The following is a 23856-nucleotide window of genomic DNA, read 5'->3' as shown; positions in this document are numbered from 1 at the left end:
TTATGAAATAGATTCTGAAACTGTCTTTATCTAGAACCACAACGTTTTTCTCACTTTTGTTCTTCCCAGTCTCTCTCTCATCTCCTGGGAGCTGGAGGTGGGTGGGGGTGTGAGCAAGAGGCTGGTGGGTAGCGAGTTGCTGGGCACAATATAGATCAAATAAATATGTGTGCATGCACAAAGCATTTTACTGTATCTGGTAGAAAAGATTCAGCTTTTTAGGAACCTCTTCAAGCCAGCTAATTGTGTGAAGTATGTCCTATATCCTCATAGTTACTAAATAATATAAGCAGATTTAAAGACCTTTAAGGGAAGTGGTTGACCTGGAACAGCTTGCCCAGGGAGGTGTTTAAGGCCAGGATGGATGAAGCCTTGAGCAACCTGGTCTATTGGAGGATGTCATTGCCCATGGCATATGGGTTGCAACTAGATGGTCTTTAAGGTCCTTTCCAACCCAAACCATTCTATGAAGCAATGAACCTGGTTAAGAACTGCTTTGAAAAGTTGAGTGAATGAGTTCAAAGTTGACAGCCCACAGCAGCAGCAGGCCAGCCCCTTCACTCATTTTGCCCTTCTACATACACCATCTAAAAGGAAGAAGGAGAAGCAAGCCTGGTTTTGCAGGGAAAGTGCTCAGCTAGGTGCACACTGTCTATCAGAGATGGGAATCAAATGACCTGTTTGAATAGAGGTGCAGACTCACACTAGCCTACAATTTCCTGCCAGTTATATAGAGCTTCAACTTTCTTCTTGTGTTGTCTGCTGAAAAGTGAGTAATTTCACACTCACTCTTGGATAGTTTATTACACTAAGCTTTATCTTGGAGTGTTTGTTGATCACTGTTATATGTATTTGAAAAAATAGGGATTTGTCACAGAGGTAGTAGCAGATCCTTGATATAGAGGATATAAGAGGTGGATTATTTTCCACCCAAGTGCACTAACACATCAGTAGAGATGCTCTGGAAAGAGAGATTTCACAATGAGAACAGTTGGACACTGGAATCATCTCCCAAAGGAAGCAGTGGATTCCACTACATTGAACAGTTTGAAGACTCAGCTTGACAGGGTACTGGGCTATGTCATTTCAACTCTACTATTACCTAGAAAGGTTGGATCAGATGATCTTTGAGGTCCCTTCCAACTTGCCATTCTGTCATTCTGTGTGATCCTGTGATGATTCTATGATGTATGAAATGTCCATGTACAGCACTGTACCTTACTGTGTGTTAAAAGCACACAACCATAGAATGGTTTGTGCTGGAAGGGACATAGAAATGTCATCTAGTCTAACCCCACATCCCCCCCCTCAGTAAGCAAGGACATCTTCAGCTAGATCAGGTTGCCAAGTTAATGATAACTTATCATCAAGTCACAAAGACAGTGATTGGCATTGGAATGGGCTGCCCAGGGAGGTGGTGGAGTCACTATCCCTGGGGGTGATCAAGAAAAGACTGGGTGAGGCATTTAGTGCCATGGTCTGGTTGACTGGCTAGGGCTGGGTGCTAGGTTGAACTGGATTTTCTTGGAGGTCTCTTCCAACCTGGTTGATTCTATGATTCTATCATTCTAAGTCACAACAGCCCCAAAAGTTAATCACAGGTCTAGATGTTTGATGTAGATTCCTTGGGAAGTCAAGAATTACTAGGTCACATAAGGAGAGAAGCAAACATCTAGGGGGAAAAACCCAACCACCACAACACCCCAAATCCTCCAGAATAAAAAAAAAATCAAGAAATTAAATCAAGAAGCCCCTAAAATGCATGATGCATTTAATGGACAGGGGACAGCAGAAGGAGCAGCATCAAGTGCTCTTCTTCGTCTCGATTCAGTTTAAACAGACCTTAGCTGTGCCATTTCTTTGCAGTGTGTTGACACAGCTAATAACAGCAAAGCCCAACAGATGATTAAAGACATGAGGAGAGAAAGCAATGTCATGCTTTCCAAGGAAGAAAGGATCAAGACAGATGTAACTTACTCCAGTTCTTAGCAGCACAAATAGAAATCTGTGCTGGAGCTATTATTGTCACCATTCAGGCATGATGATAAGTGTCAGAAATAATGAACTACCTATCTGAACACATAAAAATGAGGCCAAGCATGGTATAATGTATGATTATGAGCCATTTCAGCTAGCTCTGAAACGGGGATGGTATGTGTTCTGCAAACTGTCCATCAATCCTATCCCACATTATTCCTCCTGACAGATTAAATGGCTGATTTCCAGTACCAGCAAAACTTTTTGATATCCAGCAAATGGTGATGACACAGGCCAGTTTTCTTAAATACAGACCCTGAGCTAGTAGAAGTGAAAATTACTACTACCAACTTCTTTTATTCTGCCAAAATACCAGAGTTTACTTGACTTGAAAGGAAAAAAAAGTAAGAGGAGGCCTGCATACAGTTAGCTAAGAGAAGAGAATGGCATTAAAGTGAACAAAAGCAAATTGAAAGTTGCCAGATTTAGGGTACCAGAAGCTGCTAGAGGAATGCAAGGCAGTTAAATCTTCTGTTAATTTTCTAGCACAGAATGGCAGGGAGGTCAGGGATGTCTCCTCCTTGGAGGTGTTCAAGGCCAGGTTGGATGAGGCCTTGAACAACCTGGTCTAGTGGACCCATGGCAGGGAGTTGGAACTAGATGATCTTCAAGGTCCCTTTCAACCCCATCTATTCTGTGAATCTACAAATCTATAATCAAAAAGTAATTAAAGGTCTGTGCAGTAGAATCACAGAATCAACCAGGTTGGAAGAGACCTCCAAGATCATCCAGTCCAACCTAGAACCCAGCCCTGTCCAATCAACCAGACCATGGCACTCATCCAATCTTTTTTTTGAACACCTCCAGGGATGGCAACTCCACCACCTCCCAGGGCAGCCCATTCCAATGGGAAATCACTCTCTCAGGGAAGAACTTCCTCCTAACATCCAGCCTATACCTTCCCTGGCACAACTTGAGACTGTGTCCCCTTGTTCTGTTGTTGGTTGTCTGGGAGAAGAGACCGACACCCACCTGGCTACAACCTACCTTCAAGTTGTTGTAGTCAGTTGTAGTAGTAGTGAGGAAGTGACCTGTTCACCAGCAATCTGAGATTAGAATGTCAACTCTAATCATCTACTTGTGTCTTTGGCAAGCTGTAAAGTGAGACATACAGGTATATATGTTTTAAACAAGTTGAGACAGTGACATAAAGGCTAAAAAGCTTCACAAAGAGTCAGAAAAGTTCAGGTTTGCAGTGGCTGGCATTCCTGAAGAGAATTGGACAGTGACTGGCAAGAGTTCTAACCACTGTAGTGAGTTTACAGCTCTTCAGCCTTTAAAGGACAACCAGAATAGTATCTAAGCAGTAATTAAAGATGGATTAGGACTGCTCATTCCTAATGCCAGCCTGCCAGCTATCCACGCTGCTGTAATGGAAACTCCTTCATTTGAAAAGTCTCCCTTTCTCCACCCAAGATGTCTTTTGTTGAATTGAAAATGACATTAGGAAGCTTTTTGTGCTCTTTCTACGCTAAAAGGCTCATTCTCTACTGCAGTGAAGTGCTAGAGCAAATTCATGACAATAGTCTAGTAGTACCTCCTGAGCTTTGTCTAATTTATCTTCTGCTCATGCTTTAGCTTCATGCTTCTGGGGAGTTCAGTTGACACCATTTCCAGGAAATCACTTTCCCTATATTCTTTATAGTTTTGCAAATTAGCCTCTGGCTATCAAATTTCCATTTCTGGAAGGTAATATATATTACATGAGTTCACCTCTCAAATACACTATACTCTCCCTCTTCTTTCCTTCTCCTCTCCCTCTCCTCTCCCTCTATTTAGAAGGTTTGCTCTCTAGGTGAAATAAATTTGTGTGATTAACTGTAGAGAAGTATTAAGCAAACTTACATAGCAGTATTTTAGGTTGACTTTCACTGTACCACAATTATGTTGTTGAGAACAAGTCAGCACTTTAAGACTGATGATCCACAAGTAATTAAGACAAATTAGATCCCAACCCAGAGGATTGGTTGTGCTGTGTTAAGAGTATTATTGGCTTTAAGACACTGAAAGTCCATCCATTCTGGATCTCATCCATGCTGCTTTTCCTGTCACAGCATTGTCTGCTATCATCATTTATAAGAAACTTGGTAAATTCAGATGTAGACACAGTTGCTGTCAGTCTTTGTCAGTGTTGTAAGATGCCAGTTTTAAAAGTATAGGTTTAGGATCACCCATGTCTAATGTTGATGTGATTTGGTCTCATGCAGCAGCTTTGGTGCTTTGCAGAGATTCCTCCCAAATGGCGACAGGGCAAGAGGGAATGGATTGAAGCTTGAAGAAGGTAGATTTAGACTGGATATTAGGAAGACATTCTTGACAGTGAGGGTGGTGAGACACTGGAATAGGTTACTCAGGAAAGTTGTGCATGCCCCCTCCGTGGAGGTGTTCAAGGCCAGGTTGGATGAAGCCTTGAGTAACCTGCTCTAGTGGGAGGTGTCCCTGCCCATGGCAGGGGAGTTGGAACTAGATGATCTTTAAAGTCCCTTTCAACTCAACCCATCCTGTGAATCTGTGGATTACTGAATTACTGCCTTTCACCTCAATAATAACAGTGCACATGGTTCACCAGACAAGTGTTTTAGTTTAGACTCGGAAGGAATAGATGCAAAATTCTGCAGGAAACAGCTAGGCTGGAGGCCCTTTTAGCTTAACAACATGCATGTTAAACATCTGCAATCTGAAATCATTCCCTGGCATGTCTACTTCTGAGTCAGGCTGCAGAATATCTCAGAATCACTGAATGCCAGGTGGGAAAGAATCCCAAGAATCATCTGGCCCAAACTTTCTAGATGATAATAGAGTTGAACTGATCTAGCCCAACATCCTGTCCAGCTGAGTCTTCAAACTCAATGTTTGGGAACCCACTCCTTCCCTTGGGAGATGATTCCAATCTCTAACTTATGTTTCTTATGTTATTTCTAACTTATATTTCCTTATGTTTCTCATATGGAAACATTTTCTTCTGGAGTTTATTTTTTTAACAGATCTTGATGTTTTTATGGGATGTTCCAGAGGTGACTTACATCTCCATGTCTGGGGTGCATGGAAGACTCATTGCATGAACCCTTCTAGGCTGTGTGTTGCACCACTGCCTGTATTTGGACAGGATTCCAGAGACAATGAACTGCTTCATGCCTGCTCAGCAGCACAAAGATTCATCTATCTACGACGGTATCACTGAATTGCCCTGCAAACCACTGCTATCATAGAGTAAGTACCTAAGATACGTAGTGCCCAGGGAAGTTCTGGGTGCACCCTCCCTGGAATTGTTCAAGTCCAGACTGGATGAGTGTTGTAGTAGGCCTGATAGGCCCAAAATAGGCTTATACATGTTCTGCCTTGCCTAGGCATGCTTTTCTGCTCCATCAGAGAGGGAAATGGACACAAAAGAACCTGGAGCCACTGAGTCTGGCCTGCCCAGGGCCCTGTGGTGTAAGCTGCACACACTTAGCCTGTGCCTGCCTAGTGCAAGGCCTGTGCTTTTCCCAAATTAGGGCAAAGTGAGCCTGTGGCTTTGCCCAATATGGTAAGGTTTGGCTAACTGCCATCCTGGTTGACTATTCTGTGTCCAAAGGGCAGTTAATCTGGGCCCACACTGATAAAAGGAGACATGCAGGTGAGCAGCCTGCTTTTGCTTCTCTGCTTTGCTTCCCTGCTCTGTGCCTGCTCTCTCTGCTATGCCCAGCCCTGCTGCTACTGCACACTGCCTTATTGCTTGCCTGCTAAACTCCACTGCTGCCAGTTACCAGCAGCAGACCCTGGATGCCTGCATGCAATCGGTCTGTGTGGCCAGCCTGACATCGTGCTGAGGCTGCACCACATCTGCCTCTGCACCTGAAGGTCCTGCCTAGAATCCCTGGACATACATACTGATAGTCTAGAAAAAGCCAGGAGACAAGGTCAGAGATTGTCTGCATCCTTTCCCCAGAAGCCAGGAAGATTCAAGCCTCAGTGTCCAACAAGACAGAGTCCCCTGAAAGCATCTGGGCTCTGTCTGGACTATGGCTAGACCCCATGAGTCTGTGAGTAAATGCTTCAATGCCTCTTTGTAATCCTCCATAGCCTTCTGCCATCGAGCAGAAAGAGCTCCTTGAGCCCAGCTACTGGGCAAGCAGCATTTGACCACGGAACCTTCTCTTCCAGTTCAATGAATGTTTCTATATTTTGCTGGTTATCACTAGATGTAGATATTATCCATAGGATGTTTCCATGGCTGTGCAAGAACTGAAATATTGTTAAAATGAGTGGTCAGGGGTGGTGAGAGCTCTGAATAGCAACATGAATTCCCAATATTGATTTTGGAAAATATCATCTCACATCAATTAATTTCCCCTCCACAACAATGGGGCCTTGAGCAACCTGGTCTAGTGGGAGGTATCCCTGCCCACGGCAGGGGAATTGAAACTTGATGATCTCTAAGGTTCCTTCTAACTCAAACTGTTCTATGAACCTATGAGTAGTGAAATCATGTTTCTGGGGAATATACCTCCACAGTAAACCCGCCAGGTTTACAAGTGCACCTTCAGGGCCAGATATTCAAGCAAGCAGCCTCTGTCACTGAAGCACCATTTTCTTGGAGCACATCCAGCTTGCATTTTTTTTCTAGGAAAATGTGAATGAAACTGGATGCTTTTATCTTTCTCTTTCTCTGCTTGCCTGTCCCAGGGAAAACCTGGGTTTCATTTAACAACTTATTAGCTGACAGCCCTTGAGCTTGCTGATAGCACTTAGCTTAATGACAGGGTAATCTTCTGAAGAGATCTGACTCACCTCATTTTCAGGAAATCAGAAAACAAATAAAATGCTAGTGAGCTAATATGTGGCCACCTAATTCCCCACTACAGCTCGCTGCAGATGTGATTATTTTATCAGGTTAAATCAGTATTTCCTGTAATGTTCAGCAGAAGTAAACATCCAGGATGCAAAGAACTACAACACTCAAATGTTCAGTGAAAAGATTCATAGATTCATGGAATGCTTTGGGTTGGAAATGACCTTAAAGATCATCTAATTCAACCTCCCTGCCATGGGCAGGGACACTTCCCACTAGACTGGGTTGCTCAAGGCCTCATCCAACCTGTCCTTGAACACCTCCAGGGAGGGGCATCCACAGCCTCCCTGGGCAACTGTTCTAGTGTCTAACCACCCTTACTGTAAAGAACCTCTTCTTTGTATCCAGTCTGAATCTCCCTTTTCCCAGCTCAAAGCCATTGCCCATTGTTCTATCACTTCAAGCCCTTGTAAAAAGCCCCTCCCCAGCTTTCTTGCAGGCCCCCTTCAGGTACTGGAAGGCAGTACCTTCTTCTCTTCTCCTGGCTGAAAAGACCCAACTCTCCCAGCCACTCCCTAGAGGGGAGGTGTTCCAGTCCTCTCATAATCTTTGTGGCTTTCTCCATGTCCTTCTTGTGCTGGGGGCACCAGAAGTAGACACAGTATTTTTGGTAGAGTCTCACCAGAGCAGAGCAGACTTGCACAATCACCTCCCTTATCCTGCTGGTCACACTCTGGATGCAGCCCAGGACACAGTTGCCTTCTGGGCTGCCAGTGACCACTTATGGGTCATGCTGAGTTTTTTCATCGGGTGACACTCCCAAGTCCTTCTACTTGAGACTGCTCTGGAGCAGCCTGTATTTGTGCTTGGGATTTATGCCTGTGTGCAGGCCCTTGCTTTTGGCTTTGTTGAACTTCATGAGGTTGGCTTGGGTCCACCTCTCAGGCCTGCCCAAGTCCCTCTAGATGGCATCCCTTCCCTCCAGCATGTCAGCTGCACTAAACACCATGGTGTCATATGCAAACTTGCTGAGAGTGCCTCAGTGCTGCTCTCTATGATGCTGCCAAAGATGTTAAACAGCTCTGGTCCCAGTACTGACCACTGAGGGACAGCACTTGTCACTGGTCTCCATTTGAACACTGACTGCAACTCTCTGAGTGTGGCCATCCAGCCAATTCCATAATGCAGCAAGTGGTCCACCCTCAAGTCTATGCTTTTCCAACTTGGCAATCAGGAGGTCATGCAGAACAGCATCAAACACTTTACACAAACCCAGGCAGATGACATCAGTTGCTCTTCCCTTATTCTCTGATGCTGTAACTCTATCATAGATGATGAAGATGATACTATGAGGGAATACATTTTTTACCCCAGTCTTGTTCACTGATGAATGTGCATCCTGAAGCATGAAGTCTGACATCATGAATGAGTTTCCATCCCAGACAGTTTAACTGAGAACATTACTCATGCTGTGCCTTATAATTCTGACTGGAATTAACATACACTTTATTTACTGCTCTCTGGCATTTGATTCCTTGCAGGGCAGCAGAGAAACGTTGGGCAAGTCAAACTGTAGGATCTGTAACACCACAATGTTATTTTCCCAGTTGTATGTACATTGACATTCTGATCTGCTTCTGTTGGGAAGGAAATTAGTAGTGCTGGAAGCCTGGTCTCAACCCAAGGAATGCCATTTATTTAGTTCACTTTTCTCCCCATCTTTCATCTTTGGAGATGTATGTGGGGGTGGAATTCTCAGACACCTGAAATGAAAGTGGCTCTGGGTTTTTTTGGTGGTTGGTTTTTTTTTTTATGCTTGAGGGAATGTGAGAACAATTTAATTCAAGAAAAGTTACTCTTTTGTTGTTGTTGTTGTTGTTGTTCTGAATAAAGGTTTGTGGCAAAGTACTGTGAGCTAACTGGCTGAAAGATGGTTTGGGAGCTGTCGTAATGGGAACACAAACATTTATGCAAATGTGCACAGATACAGAATCATATAGAATCATAGAATCAAACAGGTTGGAAGAAACCTCCAAGATCATCCAGTCCAACCTATCCCCCAGCCCTAGCCAGTCAACTAGACCATGGCACTAAGTGCCTCAGCCAGTGTTTTCTTGAACACCTCTTGTCTGCCATGCAGTATCACAATGGAAGAGGCTGTTGCCAAGTCCAAGAAGCTTAATCTTCAGTTGATCCAATCCTTGTAATCAAATTGCCATTCAATGATTTATGGAATTGTTGAGTGGTTTGGGCTGAAGTGACCCTAAAGACTATCTAGTTCCAACCCCTTTGCTGTGGCCAGGAACACTGCCATCTACAGCAGGTTGCTAAAGGCTCTATCAAACCTGGCCTTGAACACCTCCAGGGAAGGGACATCCACAACATATCTGGACAATCTGTTCCAGTGTCTCACCACCCTCACTGTCAAGAATTTAATATCCATTCTAAATCTCCCATTTTCCATGTTCAAGCCATTTCATTCATTTTCAAGCCATTGCCCCTCATTCTATTACGACAAGCTCTTATAAAAACACTCTCCATGGCTCTCATGGGTTCCTGGACCCTTCTCTTCTCCAGGTGTGGTGGTAGGCTTGATGGAGCAAATGTGGGCTTATCCATGCCCAGACATGTTTGCCTGCCCCCCCCGTCCTGTGCTGGGGAAGCAAGCTTGGGAGGGAAGGGCAGAAGCCCTGGTTTTGCCTATCATGGAGAGGCCTGGCAAAGTGCCATTCCCCTTGGCTAATCCATGTCCTGGACACTGACAGAAGGGATGAGCAGGCAGCACCAGGCTGCTGCCCCTCGTTTTGCATCCCGAATTCGCCTGCAGAGCTCACCAGGAACAGGCTCCAGATGCCTGCAGGCGGTCGCCTCGCACAGCCCCCGGCGTGACACTGTGCCGAGACCGTGCACACCTCAGGACACCCTGCCTGCCCCTGAAAGCCTTCCTGCTAAGGCTACAAGTCCTGCAGACACACAGATCATCCAGGGGAGCTGGGGACAAGGTCAGGGATCCTCGGCCTCCTTTCCAGAAGCCTGGGAGAAATCAAGTCTCAGCAGCCAATGGGACAGAGTTCCACCTGCTTTGGGCACTCTCTGATTTATAATGTTGTGAGTTAATACTTAAAAGCCTCTTCCAGTACAATATTTGTGTTTGCCACTGTAAGAGATAAGTGCTCTAGTTTTGCCTCTGCTCTGCGTGTATAAATTTCCAACCTGTGTGGTTTTTGAACCTGTGAATAAGTTTCTGGTGAGATTTAATGTTAATAAACAGTTGTCATAGTTATTAACAACCATTGCTTGGATAGCAAAATCAATACAGACTATTAATTTTGCATGATCCCTCACACCAGGCTGTACAACCCCAACACTTGCAGCTTTTTCCCATAGAGATGGTACCTGGCCCTCTGATCACCTTCATGGCCTCCTCTGGACCTACTCCAGCATTTCCATTTTCCTTTTGTGTGGTGAGCATCAGAACTGGACTCAGTCCTTTAGATGTGGTTTCGCCAGAGCAGAGTAGAAGGATATAATCACCACTCTCATCCTGCTGGTTCATCATCATTCATGAGCTAGAAAATGAGCAGAAATTGTGGTTCAGCGCAGAAACATTATTTCCCAAAGAACTTGCTAACTGTGCTCTGTATACCAAATGTGCTCCTGGAACCTGATACTTTATACAGTTAATGTCAAGGGCAGTAAAAAAAAATGGTTTCAAACTCACGGAGTCACACAGAAACATTCTGCTTGGAAAAGACCCCCAGGATCATCAAAGCCAACCATTATCCCTACTCTACAAAGTTCACCTTTAAACCATACCCTCAAGCACCACATCCGAATGACTTCTAAACACATCCAGGGTTGGTGACTCAACCATCTCCCTGGGCAGCCCATTCCTGTGCCTGACCTCTCTTGCTGTGAAAGAAAGGTTTCCTAATGAAGATGTTAAAATGAAGATGTTAAAGCTTACTGTCTATGATTACAAGGAAAGTTTTCATTGTGCAATGAGACAGAGTGAGATTTAGTTATCATATTTACAGTTCTGAAAGCACCACAAAGGTTAAAGGTCTAAGTAGCACAACTTTTTAATAAACATACTAAATTCTGTATGCTTGAGAGGAAGATACTAATTGTTATCTGAGTCAAGAAAACTGGAGAGGGAGTTTTTACAAGGGCTTGCAGTGATATGGCAAGGAGCAATGATTTTCAGCTGGAAAAGGGGGGATTTAGAATGGATATTAAGAAGAATTTCTTTATAGCGAGGGTGGAGAGATACTGGAAGAGGTTGCCCAGAGAGGCTGTGGATGCCCTCTCTCTGGAGATGTTCACGGCCAGGTTGGTTGAGGCCTTAAGCAACCTGGTCTAGTGGCAGGTGTCTCTAACCATGACAGCAGGTGTGGAAAGAAATGCTCTTTAAGGTCCTTTCCAGCACAAACCATTCTATGCATCTATGATTTTAAACTGATCCCCTCAAGTGAAAAGAGTTTTGGTGCATTCCCTTGTGATGCTTTGCTTGTCCCCTGGCAAAATAAGGAGTCCAGCCGTGCTGAAACCTGCACTCTGCTTTGGTTAGTTTCAGAAGGGTTTGTGGTTGATTCTACAGGACCTAACTGCGAAGTTTGACCTTTTCTTGCTCCCCACTAGTATTAAATGTGTTTCCAATCAGACAGACCATCTCTGTAAGAGGAAACACGACTTTTTTTTTTTGTGGGGCAGGCTTCTATTAGGCATGATGCAAAGCAAAAAGATGATCATGAACACAGCATTTTCATTCTTACTTTAGCAGTGTTTGCTAAGAGCATGAAATTAAGCAGTGAAATGCTTTTGTTCCTGGGGTTTAACTTCCTCTAGAGCAAAAAACTGTTTGTGGTCCCAGTGGAAAAGCCCTCTAGGAAAAAAGGGGCATGAAATGTAGTCACCTAATCATATACAGCTGTCATTGAAAGGTAAAGGCTCACCAAATGACTGCTGAAAAGGTTAGCAACTGGCATTTGAAGTTAATGCTCGCATTCAGTTTGCCCCCTGATGTAGAGGCACAAAGAAACAGTGACAGGAATAAGCAGCAAAAACCCTTTCAAAATGACTTCCAAATGACTTTACAAGCCTGTGGAGAAGAAAGATCACTTCACCTAAGGTCACTTCCAGTACCTACAAGAAAGCTGGGGAGACACTTTTTACAAGAGCTTGTAGTATTAGGACGAGAGGGAATGGATTGAAGCTGGAGTAGGGAAGATTTAGACAGGATATTAGGAAGAAATTCTTGACAGTGAGGGTGGTGAGACACTGGAACAGGTTGCACAGGAAGGTTATGAATGTCCCCACACTGGAGGTGCTCAAGGCCAGGTTGGATGAAGCTTTGAGCAACCTGATCTGGTGGGAGATGGGTTGGAGGGGGGCCCATGGGAGGGGGTTTGGAACTGGGTGGTCTTTCAGGTCCCTTCCAGCCCAAACCATTCTATGGATCTATAGACTCTGGACACCTGTTCATTCTGAGGTTAGACATCCTGGGCATGTTAAGATGACTTCATATCACTGATATCAGCTACCCTCAACCCCACGCAGGACAACCAGAGACTGCACACATGTAACTTCTCCCATGTGCAGCCAACTGAGGATAGCATTAGTGGGTATCACCAAACACTTTGCATTTTCTAGTTTTAGGAAGCTGAAGAAATAAGAATATGAAATGACCCTTCCTTTTTTTCTTTCTCGAAGTCTTAAGGCTGGGTGTTAACTAGACTTGCCAGAAGACTCCAAAGTTGAGCAGAATTCAAACTCATGTATAAAAAAATCATTAAATAAATGGGAATAGTGATACAATTTCATATGAGCAGTTTGCACAGTACATTATCATGGACAGCACCAGGTCAGCCTTTAAATCACAGCTGATCTTGTGATTCTTTAAGAGCTACTCTGTATGGATTTCCAACATTATGTTACATCTCAAAAGTGTTTTGCAAAGTACTCTTTGCAGGAGGACCATGGGCTTTGTAAGAGTGGTCACTCAACATAAAATGATGTTTGGACCTTTTTAACTGAATAAATGGATATATCATAGATTCAGAGCATGGTTTGGGTTGGAAGGGACCTTTGTGATCACCCACTCCAACCCCCATGCCATAGATAGGAACACTTTCTGCTAGACCAGGTTCCTTGAGGTCCCATCCAACCTGGCCTTGAACATCTCCCTGGATGGAGCATTCACAACTTCCCAGCTTAATAAATGTGAAGTTAAAATACTTCAGAGAAGTTGGTGACCTGCTTCAGCCCAAGTTCCTGTTCCACCACCTATTCTTTTCCCAGAACTATAAACAAATGCTGAGGGAGAATCAGAATACAGAGCAACGTTAGATATAGATAGGGCAAGCCTTATCTAATGCTTCTGCAACAGCTTCTAGCAACTTTTTGTTTCATTGGGGTTTGTTTGGTTGGTTTGGAGGTTTTGTTAGGTTGGGGTTTGGGGTTTTTCTGTTTGGTTTGCTCGGGATTTTTGTTTCTTTGGGTTTTGTTTGGTTTTGTCTTTTTTTTTTTGTTTCTTGGGGTTTTGCTTGTTTTGGAGGTTTTGTTAGGTTGGGGGTTTGGGTTTTTCTGTTTGGTTTGCTTGAGTGTTTTTTGTTTCTTTGGGTTTTGTTTGTTCTGGAGGTTTTGTTAGGTTGGGGTTTGGGGTTTTTCTGTTTGGTTTGCTTGAGTGTTTTTTGTTTCTTTGGGTTTTGTTTGTTTTGGAGGTTTTGTCAGGTTGGGGTTTTGGGTTTTTCTGTTTGGTTTGCTTGGGGTTTGTTTCTCTGGGATTTGTTTGTTTGTTTCTTTTGGGTTTTTTTTGTTTGGGTTTTGTTTGTTCTGGAGGTTTTGTTAGGTTGGGATTTTGGGGTTTTCTGTTTGGTTTGCTTGGGGTTTTTTTGTTTGTTTTGGGTTTTTCTGTTTCTTTGGGTTTTGTTAGGTTTGGAGGTTTTGTTAGGTTGGGGGTTTGGGTTTTTCTGTTTGGTTTGCTTTGGTTTTTTTCTTTCTTTGGGATTTGTTTGTTTGTTTTGGAGGTTTTGTTAGGTTGGGATTTTGGGTTTTTCTGTTTGGTTTGCTTTGGGTTTTTTTGTTTCTTTGGGTTTTGTTTGTTAGTTTTGGAGATTTGTTAGGTTGGGGCTTTGGGTTTTTCTGTTTGGTTTGCTTTGGGTTTTTTTGTTTCTTTGGGTTTTGTTTGTTAGTTTTGGAGATTTGTTAGGTTGGGGCTTTGGGTTTTTCTGTTTGGTTTGCTTTGGGTTTTTTTGTTTCTTTGGGTTTTGTTTGTTAGTTTTGGAGATTTGTTAGGTTGGGGCTTTGGGTTTTTCTGTTTGGTTTGCTTTGGGTTTTTTTGTTTCTTTGGGTTTTGTTTGTTAGTTTTGGAGATTTGTTAGGTTGGGGCTTTGGGTTTTTCTGTTTGGTTTGCTTGGGGGTTTTTTGTTTCTTTGGGTTTTGTTTGTTAGTTTTGGAGATTTGTTAGGTTGGGGCTTTGGGTTTTTCTGTTTGGTTTGCTTGAGGTTTTTTAGTTACTTTGGGTTTTGTTTGCTTGTTTTGGAGGTTTTGTCAGATTGGGGTTTTGGGTTTTTCTGTTTGGTTTGCTTGAGTTTTGTTTCTTTGGGATTTGTTTGTTTGGTTTGGTTTTTTTTTTGTTTGGGTTTTGTTTGTTCTGGAGGTTTTGTTAGGTTGGGGGTTTGGGTTTTTCTGTTTGGTTTGCTTGAGGTTTTTTTGCTATTTTGGGTTTTGTTTGTTCTGGAGGTTTTGTTAGGTTGGGGGTTTGGGTTTTTCTGTTTGGTTTGCTTGAGGTTTTTTTGCTATTTTGGGTTTTGTTTGTTCTGGAGGTTTTGTTAGGTTGGGGGTTTGGGTTTTTCTGTTTGGTTTGCTTGGGGTTTTTTTGTTTCTTTGGGTTTTGTTTGTTCTGGAGGTTTTGTTAGGTTGGGGTTTTGGGTTTTTCTGTTTGGTTTGCTTGGGGTTTTTTTTGTTTGGGTTTTGTTTGTTCTGGAGGTTTTGTTAGGTTGGGGTTTTGGGTTTTTCTGTTTGGTTTGCTTGGGTTTTTTTTTGTTTGGGTTTTGTTTGTTCTGGAGGTTTTGTTAGGTTGGGGTTTTGGGTTTTTCTGTTTGGTTTGCTTGGGGTTTTTTTTGTTTGGGTTTTGTTTGTTCTGGAGGTTTTGTTAGGTTGGGGTTTTGGGTTTTTCTGTTTGGTTTGCTTGAGTTTTTTTTGCTATTTTGGGTTTTGTTTGTTCTGGAGGTTTTGTTAGGTTGGGGTTTTGGGTTTTTCTGTTTGGTTTGCTTGGGTTTTTTTTGTTTGGGTTTTGTTTGTTCTGGAGGTTTTGTTAGGTTGGGGGTTTGGGTTTTTCTGTTTGATTTGCTTTGGGTTTTTTTGTTTCTTTGGGTTTTGTTTGTTCTGGAGGTTTTGTTAGGTTGGGGTTTTGGGTTTTTCTGTTTGGTTTGCTTGGGGGTTGGGTGTTATTTTAATTTTATTTTGGGTTATTTGCTTTTTTAAAAAACCTGTTTAAAATAATTATTTACAAATACACTCAAACAATTTTTAGGCAGGCATTGGTAGCCCCATAGCTGCCACAGGGCAAGTGCCTTGTGGCCCACAATCACTTTAGCCACTGTGTTTATTTTATGTGTCCTTCTCAGGAGACAGGGAGGGAAGTGAGCCCAGAAAACAAACACAACTGCTGATGTTTAGCTCTCAAATCCAGATTGAGCTCGGCAGAACTTTTCAAAGCCAAGCCACAGATGACTTGTAAACTGGATAATCTTCAAGTAACAGCTCACCTGGGACTGCAGATTTTCCAGTTGCTTTTGATGTTTCTCCACTGACTCCCTGAGATGATTCTTTTTGTCATTTGACAAATGTAGTAGTTTCTTGAAAGTGCTCACAGGAATTAGAAGGTAAGCACTTTGGTCTATCACACCTACAGTACAGGACCATTCGATACGTGAGAAGGAAGCAGCAAGAGAGGAATATTTTGTGCTGCCATTATTTTGCACTGCCTGGCAAAAAGTTATCTTTAATGATTTAGAGCACAGCACTGTTTTCCTCCAAAGTGCCTATAAGAAAGGCTTTGTTTTACACACTAAATCCCTCTCTGAATGCACTCTGTTAGCATCAAATGGCCAAATAGGCATTTTTAATTTGAGCTGTTAGCTTTAGGGAGTGTGTACTGCTCAGAGAAGGTACTGTGTTGTACACATTGCTTACTAGATCTGCTGAAAAGTGTGGTTAATTGCACCAAAGGAGCTAAAATTAATGTCCTTGTAAAGACTGTGCTAAAATCCTACAGTCAGAACAGAACGCTTGTATGAAAAGCCTGGATGAGCTTCATAGGAAGAGCAGCTTACAGAATCATGGAATGGTAGGGTTTGGAAGTGACCTCTGGATATCATCAAGTCCAACCCAACTCTGCCAAGGCAGGATCACCTGGAGAAGGTCACACAGGAACATGTCCAGGCAGGTTTGGAATGTCTCAAGAGACAGAGACTTCACCACCTCTCTGGGCAGCCTGTTCCAGTGCTCCATCACCCTTAAAGGAAATTTCTTCTCACGTTTAGATGGAACTTCTTATGTTCAAGTTTGTGCATGTTGCCTCTTGTCCTGTCACTGGGGACCACTGAGAAGAGACTGGTCCCATCCTCCTGGCACCCACACTGCAATATTGATCAGCTTTGATGAGATCCCCCCCTCAGTCTGCTCTTTTCTAGACTAAAAAGTCCTAATTTTCTCACTCTTTCCTCGTAAGAAAAATGTTCCATCCCCCTCATCATCTTTGTAGCCCTTTGCTGTACCCTATCCAGCAAGCCCCTGTCCTTCCAAGGAGCCCAGAACTGGGCACAGTACTCCAGAGGCTTATTCTTGTTGCTGTTACTTGCAGCCAAAAGCAAGGTTTCAATCAAAATGTCTTCTACAAAGTCCATGTTCAGAGTAGAACTGCACCTGGCACGCAGCACCCCAACATGGTTTGGCATTCTCTGCCCCTCAAAAAATGGTCCCCAACTCTCTCCATGGATATGGAATCGAGATGCATGTCTCCACTTCTTCCCATGCATAACAGCTGAAAGCTGTGAGAAAGCAAATATTGAACACTAAACCTGAAATAAAAAGAAAGAACTCTCTTCATGGTATATTGCTTATAAGAAGAGTACAGTAGTGCCCAGATCTATGAACTTCAGACTTGTTCTTTTCCATCTGTAAAGTATAAAGAATCCAGCCTTGCATGTGTCTGGTATACAAGGAAGAGTGAGTCAAATTTAAACAGAGGACACTCTTGTGCAATAACACTTCTAAAAAAGAGTTTTGGGGAGTTAATTCAAAGTGGTGGTTAATCTACAGATCTATATTTAACGTTCTGCCTCCATTCTTACTTACCTGAAGTAAGGAGGGCTGGTAACACCACAGTGTTCAAAACTGCTCCAGTCTCTCTTCTGCATCTTTGGAATCAACTAAACAAAAACTGACAAAAATTCAATCAGTCTTTTAAAAAATGTCTGCACATTTTTTAGGCAGAGCTAAAAAATGAAGGAAGAAAGCATGAAGAAGTAGACCATGTGTAGAAGGAAGCAGATGAGAGCATGGCAGTATATCCTCAAGATGCTGTAAAGAGCTGAAGCAAGGTGGTTTATTTTTATGATTTTTTTTTTTGGGGGGTGGTGTTATTACCTTGCTAAATCCAAACTCTTTCACTTTATATAGTTCTACACTGAGCAACAGCAGCGACTTCTGCTGCTTAGACTCGGTTTTAAGGGTTCCAGAGACCATGTGTCACTTACAAACTAAACGTTCCAGGATGAAGTTACCCTTTTTGGGCTTAAAACTTCACAAAAAGAACTTAAAAATACAGCCACTTACCCCATGCCAGAGCAAGATGTGGGTAATGACGTATGCAGGTACTCCACTTGAGCTGCTGTGGTTCCTGTGTTGGAGGTTGGCTCTTGGGAAAAAGTTGTTTCCTGAGTGGGTGGTCAGGCACTGGCACAGGCTGCCCAGGGAGGTGGTGGAGTCGCTGTCCCTGGAGGTGTTTAAAAGGAGAGGGGCTGTGGCACTTGAGGCTATGGTCTAGTGATTAAGGATGCTGGGATGAAGGCTGGACTGGACGATCCTGGTGACCCCTTCCAATCATAGTGATTCATAGTGATTAGATGATTTGGTTTAGTCAAGGACTTGTCAGTGTGAAACTAATGACTGGACTTGATGAGCTTGAAGGTCTTTCCCAGTCTAGGAAATTCTGTGATTCTATGATTCTGTATACTGCAGCACTGGAGGTATTTTGTTCCTTTCCCCCTTCTAGTGTTGAAGCCAAGGGTATAAAAATTGTTCTTAGGTTGTTTTTTGTTTGATTGGTTGGTTTTCCCAACAGCAGCTTAACAGATGAACGTGGCCAAAAGGAGAAAAGTAGTTAGCCAGAGATTACAGGCAGAGGCTGTATTTAGCAGGTAGAATCAGAAATGTGGAGATTTATCAATGTATTTCCAGAGACCTCTGTAACAATAGCAATTGAGAGCTTTTATAGCTGCACCAACCTGTCAAACACCACTTCAGGAGTATTTCAGGAGGGAATTGAGCAAAAAGCTTTTTATGGAGAGTTTGGGGAGTTCTGTCATGCCTGATCTTTAGCGTTGCAACAGCACCTCCTTGCCTAAGGTAGAACAGAGATGGCTGTCAGGCAAGCCTACGCTCGAGTACAAAAGACACCAACCCTTCCAAGGCAGCCAAAAGCCCTTCCCCAGAAATCACACTTGAGGTGGTAGCATAGAATGAGCAGAGTAGACTTGGCAAGAAGCAGAACTGGGTGATGCCAGAGGCTCTAAATAAATCACTGAAAGAGAAGAATGTTCCTTTATCAAAGTGACAAATTCATGTTTATATTAAGAAAATCACTACCTCCAAAACAGAACCTAATTATTCCTGCCACTAGCATAGAACTGAGGACTAAAAGACCCTAAACAAAACAGAGCAGCATGTTTTATTTATAAGAAAGCCACACTAAGATTCTTTATTACTTTCATTCCTGAGCTGTTATGAGAAAGCTCAGGTTTTATTCACACTGAATAGATTTGTAACACACAGTGGAATTAAGAAATGCTTAAAAAGAAGTTTTGAGAACTCAGCTTTAACTTGGACATACTGAGGGTCTTACCTCCTCTGCATGCATATATAGGCTTCATTTATTTAGTATTTATATCTTTTTGTATTTGCCTTTCACAGATTCAGAAATTCATAGAGTACATTGGGTTAGAAAGGACCCTCAAAGGTGTTGTTCAACCTCCCAGCAGTCAGCAGGGACACGTTCAACTACATCAAGCTGCTCAGGGCCACACCAAGTTTGACCTTGAATGTCTTCAGGGACAGGACCTCAACTGCATCCCTGAGAAACCTGTTCCAGTATTTTACCACTGTCAATATAAAGAGCCTTCCTTATGTTCAGCTTCCTTCTTTCCTGTTTTGTTCCCTTGCTAGTGGAACACAAATGGCTCAGAACAAGGGGACACAGTCTCAAGTTGTGCCAGGGGAATTATAGGCTGGATGTTAGGAAGAAGTTCTTGACTCTCTGTCAAGAGTGATTGGCATTGGAATGGGCTGCCCAGGGAGGTGGTTGAGTCACCATACCATCCCTGGAGGTGTTCAAGAAAAGACTGGATGAGGCACTTAGTGCCATGGTGTGGTTGATCGGATAGGGCTGGGTGACAGGTTGGACTGGATGATCTTGGAGGTATCTTCCTACCTGGTTGATTCTGTAAGTCACTACCACTAAAGCATAGTGGGAGCACTGATGTACATCTGTCCTTTAATTCTGGTCTTCACCTTTCTCTTCTCTTGAGTGAGAGTACAAATGAGCTGCCCTTTAGGATGACTCTGCTTCAGCATCACTCAGAAGCCAGCTGGCCATTTAGGTTTCATCTTGCTTATCTCAGTCCTTCTGCTTCTTAAATTAAACACTGCTTAGTTCAAAAATAAACTGGCTGACCAGACAACGACCTTGCTGAGATTCTCGTTTAGCTTTTGAATTGCTAATATCCACCTACAGAAAATGTGCCTCTTAAGAGGTGTCAGGGCATTTACTGATCTTTGTTCTCAAATATATTCCCAGACAAAGTGACAGCTGCACAGCAGGTACATCAGTTATCCGTTTACCATCTATGCTCAGCATGCAAAGAACCTCCAGAAATTGCCACTGGTATTATTTTGGATCTCTGCTGTCTCCTTGTTGTCCCCTTCTATTTAACCAAGAATATTTAATGGATTATCAGTGACATCCAGAAAGAAAAAAAAAGGCAGGGAAAAAAAAAGGTTCAAAGAAACCCTGATGGGTTTGGACAAGTACATTCATGATTCATAGAATGCTTTGGGTTGGAAGGGACCTTAAAGATCATCTAGTTCCAACCCCTCCTGCCATGAGCAGGGACACTTTTCACTAGACCAGGTTGCTTAAGGCCTCATGCAATCTTGCCTTGAACACCTTCAGGAAGGAGACATCCCAACCTCCCTGGGCAACCCGTTCCACTATCTCACCGCCCTTACCCCAGTGAGGGCTTTGACATTCCAATGCTCAGACTACATTGCATGGTTGCCACTAAGGGCTTAAATTCCAGTATAATGCCTATCATGAGTTGCCCTCATTACTTCTAGTGGCACATCCACCATACCTACTGCACTGGCTTCAAACCCAAGGAAAAGCATGAAATCCCAAGGAAAACTGGAACCTGAAGCATTTGGAGCAATGAACAAGGCCAGAACCTGAATATGGTTGAACTCGATGATCTTAAAGGTCTTTTCCAATCAAAACAAATCTAAGCTCCTATGTTGGAAATGATAGGCAGCCTTTCAGAATTTGTGCAAGAGACATTCCATGCTGCAGCTTGTGCCAGGGAGGGGCTTCCCAATGCTTTAATTGACACTTAGCTTCTTTCACAGCTTGCTTGCTTAGGTAGCCTGCATGAAGCAGTCACTTTAACTGTAGCTTAGTATATTCTAAAACACATCTTTATAGGAAATAAGAACATTCTATGATTCATGTGATAATTGCCATGACAACTCAGCCATGTTATATTCACAGATTTACAGATTGCATCAGATTGAAAGGGACACTCAAAGGTCATCTTGTCCAACTCATCTGCAGTCAGCAGGGACACCTCCAACTACATCAGGCTGCCCAGGACCACACTGACTCTGATCTTGAATGTATCCAGGGATACAGCCTCAAACACATCACTGAGCAACCTGTACCACTATTTCACTACCCTTCGTTGTATAGAGCTTCTTCCTAATATCCAACCTAAATCTACCCTGCTCCAGTTTCAAGCTGTTTCCTCTCCTCCGATCACTACAAGCCCTTCTTAAATAGTCCCCCCTGCCCCCAGCCTTCCTGTAGGTCCTCTTTAGTTATTGAAATTCAGCTATAAGGTCTCCCCAGAGCCTTCTCTTTTCCAGGGTGAACAAACCCAACTTAATATCCAGTCTAAATTTCCTCTCTCTACAAGCCCTTTGTGAAAAGTCCTTCATCCAAAAGGATGAAGGGATGCATGCTCTGAAAGAGTGTGGAGAATTGCTATAACCTTTTATTCAAAGGGTGGATTTTACATATCCCTCAGGATAACTGCAAACACATAAAATGTTTCTTAATACACTGTATGCTTCTTAGAGTTCTAATGAGGTTACCTCCTGACAAAGCAGTAACACATAGCTCTAAAACGTGCATCTGTAATGTTAAACAAGCCTCTCAGAAAATTGTCTGCCACCTGAATCCAATTCCATGAATTTCTTCATAGAATCATAGAATGGTTTGGGTTGGAAGGGACCTTAAATATCATCTGATTCCAACCCCTCTACCATGGCCAGAGACACCTCTCACTAGTCCACATCGCTCAAGGCCACATCCAACCTGGCCTTGAATACCTCCAGGGAGGGGGCATCCATGACCTCCCTGGGCAACCTGTTTCAGTGTCTCATCACCCTCACTGTAAAGATTTTTTTCCTAATTTCCAATCTAAATCTGCCCTCCTTAAGATTCTTCTTATTTTTGCAGTCCTGTTTTCAACAGGATGACTTACTTGATTTTGTATCACAGAGACTCTAGAGAAAGAACGGTGATGTCAGTCATCAGCAAGTTTGCAGATGACACTAAGCTGGGGGCAGATGTGACTGAGCTGGAGGGCAGAAGGGCTCTGCAGCGGGACCTTGACCGCCTGGACAGATGGGCAGAGGCCAATGGGATGGGGTTCAATAGCTCCAAGTGCAGGGTGCTGCACTTTGGCCACAACAACCCCATGCAGAGATACAGGCTGGGGTCGGAGTGGCTGGAGAGCAGCCAGACAGAGAGGGATCTGGGGGTGCTGATTGATACCCACCTGAACATGAGCCAGCAGTGTGCCCAGGTGGCCAAGAGAGCCAGTGGCATCCTGGCCTGCATCAGGAATGGTGTGGTCAGCAGGAGCAGGGAGGTCATTCTGCCCCTGTACTCTGCACTGGTCAGACCACACCTCGAGTACTGCGTTCAGTTCTGGGCCCCCCAGTTTAGGAAGGACACTGAGATGCTTGAGCGTGTCCAGAGAAGGGCGACGAGGCTGGGGAGAGGCCTTGAGCACAGCCCTATGAGGAGAGGCTGAGAGAGCTGGGGTTGTTTAGCCTGGAGAAGAGGAGGCTCAGGGGTGACCTTATTGCTGTCTACAACTACCTGAAGGGTGGTTTTGGCCAGGAGGAGGTTGCTCTCTTCTCTCAGGTGGCCAGCTCCAGAACAAGAGGACACAGCCTCAGGCTGCGCCAGGGGAAATTTCGTCTCGAGGTGAGGAGAAAGTTCTTCCCTGAGAGAGTCATTGGACACTGGAATGGGCTGCCCGGGGAGGTGGTGGAGTCGTCGTCCCTGGGGCAGTTCAAGGCAAGGTTGGATGTGGCACTTGGTGCCATGGTCTAGCCTTGGGCACTGTGGTAAAGGGTTGGACTTGATGATCTGTGAGGTCTCTTCCAACCTTGGTGATACTGTGATACTGTGATACTGTGATACTGTCTGCATCGCAGCTACCCAGCACACACCAAACAAAGATCACAAATACAAATGGATTTCCTAACTCAATCTGACAACTCCACTGATTAGGCAAATAAAGTCTGTTGGATAACACCTGTGTCAATGACATTTCTCCAGATAGGACAGCTATATTTCTACCTGACAGTGAATACACCACTGTGGCTTGTTAGAGAAGGTGGAAAAACTTCTACAAAAGTTAAGGGAAAAAAACCCCAAACCAACAACAAACCAAGAGGTACTTTATAAAAGACTGCCTCTTTTCTTATCCTTGTGGATTCTGGCTAAAACACACTCCAGCTGAGAGAGAAATCAATGCATAAGGTAAACTGCTGAGCAGGATACAAGCTGCTGGGCTCCGCTGAGTGTATTAACTGTGGAGGTGGCAGCACAGGCTGAGAGGCACTAATGCTGCAAATGCATCCTGCTTACTGCATTCCTCTGACTTGCCCCGTTAAATCCCTCCTGCCCTTATGTGTGGCCAAGCAATCAGGAAAGGGTTGCATTGGGTTGGAAGGGACCCTCAAAGGTCATCTTGTCCAACCCATCTGCAATGAGCAGAGACATCTCCAACTACCTCAGGCTGCCTGGGGCCACAAGAAGATTAATCTTGAATGTCTCCAGGGACGAGGCCTCAAAGGCATCCCCAGACAACCTGTTCCAGTATTTCACCATGCTCATTTTGAAGAACTTCTTCTGAATGTCCAACCCTGCTCCCATTTAAATCTGTTGCTCCTAATCCTATCACTACAAGTTTGTCTAAACAGTCCCTCCCCAGCCTTCCTGTAGGTCCCTTGCAGATATTGAAATGCAGCTATTAAGACCTCCCCAGAGCCTTCTCCAGGTTGAACGGTCCCAAGTGCTTTCAGCCTCTTTCTCTTCTGTAGAAGAGGTGCTGCAGCCCTCTAATCATCTTTGTGGCCTCCTCTAGACCCACTCCAGAAGGTCCACACCCTCCATTCTTGTGTTAGGGGTCCCATAGATGGAAACAGTTCTCCAAGCGAGGTCCCAACAGAACAGAGTGGCAGAAGTGGATAAG

Source organism: Pogoniulus pusillus, chromosome 5 (genome assembly GCF_015220805.1).
Source record: "Pogoniulus pusillus isolate bPogPus1 chromosome 5, bPogPus1.pri, whole genome shotgun sequence".
NCBI lineage: Eukaryota > Metazoa > Chordata > Aves > Piciformes > Lybiidae > Pogoniulus > Pogoniulus pusillus.
This window is presented reverse-complemented; position numbering follows the sequence as displayed.